This window comes from Enhydra lutris, unplaced genomic scaffold (genome assembly GCF_002288905.1).
Source record: "Enhydra lutris kenyoni isolate GAN:26980312 unplaced genomic scaffold, ASM228890v2 scaffoldscaffold10, whole genome shotgun sequence".
NCBI classification, from domain to species: Eukaryota; Metazoa; Chordata; class Mammalia; order Carnivora; family Mustelidae; genus Enhydra; species Enhydra lutris.
In genome coordinates, this window is record NW_019154094.1 from 221,382 (window position 1) to 223,460 (window position 2,079).

At 40.7% G+C, this 2,079-nt stretch overlaps 1 pseudogene; it reads right to left on the bottom strand.

The window, feature by feature from the left end:
* Positions 1-552: 552 nt before the first annotated feature.
* Positions 553-1,337, bottom strand: LOC111143918 (annotated as a pseudogene).
* Positions 1,338-2,079: the final 742 nt, after the last annotated feature.

A 2,079-nucleotide genomic window follows, 5' to 3' on the forward strand; every position in this document is an offset into this window, starting at 1 on the left:
GAATTTCCAAATATTTCAAATCCAAATTTAGGATTACCATTGAAAGTAAGAAGGGAGTTGAGGGAAATTGGAGGGGAAGATGAACCATGAGAGACTATGGACTCTGAAAAACAATCTGAGGGTTTTGAAAGGGAGCGGGATGGGAGGTTGGGGGAGCCTGGTGGTGGGTATTATGGAAGGCACGTATTGCATGGAGCACTGGGTGTGGTGTGTAAACAATGAAATCTGTTACACTGAAAAGAAATTAAATTTTAAAAAGTTTTTTAAAAAAGAAAGTAAGAAAATGACAATGGAAAATCTCTTGGATATCAGAGATATCACAAAGCTTAATAATGTAAGTTACATAAATCATAGAGAGGCAACATAAAAAAAGAAATTCCCAGAAAAAAAAAATAGAGAAGGCATGTTCCACTTCCAGAATCTGAAAAGAAAAAAAAAAAAGTCAACAATTGGTTCAGGCTAAGTGCTTATTGATCCTGCACACTTTTTTTGTACCCAGGACAATTGGTCCTTTTAGACCTGCCCTCCCAGAGACTCTCATCAGAGCCTCTTTTATGTCTTTGTCCCATAGCTGTAGATGAAGAGGTTCAGCATGGGCATGGCCACAGTGTACATCACTGAGGCTACTGCACTTGAGTGGGAGCTCTGAGTAGTGGCAGAGCTGAGGTACACTCCTAAGCTGGTACAATAAAATAAGGAGATAACTGAGAGGTGAGACACACAGGTGGAAAATGCTTTATCCTTGCCTGGAGCTGATGAGATCCCATATATGGAGGAAATTATCTTACAGTAAGAGTAAATGATCCCAGCGAAGAGAATATCCAGCAACACAGCTGCAAAATATATCACCATGCTATTGAGAAAGGTGTCAGAACATGCAAATTATATCATCTGAGTAAACAGCAAAAGTGGGGGATTTTTAAGACTCTACAGAAGGACAGCTGTAACACCATTGAGGTTTGTAACATGGAATGCAAGACACTCAGGAACCAGGACAATAGAACCAGCAGTCCACAGAGCCTGGAGTTCATGATGATCATCTAGTTTAGTGGGTGACAGATGGCCACAAAGTGGCCTAAGCCATCACAGTCAAGAGAAATTTGTCTAATCCTGCAAAGAGAATGAGAAAAATACATCTGGCTGAGGCAGCCTTTATAAGAGATGACTTTGCTCTGAGTCTGGATGTTCCACAGCATCTTGGAGATGGTGGTGGAGGTGAAACAGATGTCAGAGAAGGACAGATTGGAGAGGAAGAAGTACATGGGTGTGTGGAGGTGGGAGTCAGAGTTGACAGCCAGAATGATAAGCAGGTTTCCAAACACAGTGATCAGGTACATTAAGAGGAAAAGCCCAAAACTGAGGTGCTGCCATTCTGGTTCCTCTGATATTCCCAAAAGAAGAAACTCTGAAATTCCTGTATAGTTTCCTGATCCATGTGATGGAGTTGAATACCAGCACAGGGGAAAATAAAAGGACAAATTTTCACACAAATGCACTTTGCTCAGATTCTGGAAGTGCTACAATGTATATTTTCCAGTCAAGAAACTAATTTAAATATTTTTTAAATTGATCTTGGCCCTTTGAGGGGATCCCCATGTCCTCTCTGATTAGCAATTTCCATCCCAATAACATATATATCCCCAAAAGATCAGTCATTTTGCAGTTTGAATTAGAGGTTATTTTATCATTCTGGAATTTATAGAGTGTTGACCTGTTTTGAAAATTCCTAGTGATAAAGTAGAGGGTGCTGAGAAGCAAAAGTCCCTACAATTCAATGATGGTGAGAGGACAGAAGCAGATATAAAGATTAAATAATCCCAAGATGGGGACAGATACTTTGAAGAAACAGAAACAGCTTAAAAAAGAGAGTGGGTGGGGTGTTAGATTGTGTGTTTAGTCAAGACTGGATGAGAACGTATCATTTGAACAAAGAACTCAAGGAACAGAGGGTGAAAGACAGGAAGCATTTCTGGCAGAGGGAACAGCTGGTGCAAAGCCCATGAGGATGTCCTTCTGTCAGAAAAGCAAGGCTCAGAAGGAAGCCAGTGTGTTGAGGGGAATGGACAAGAAGGAACGTAA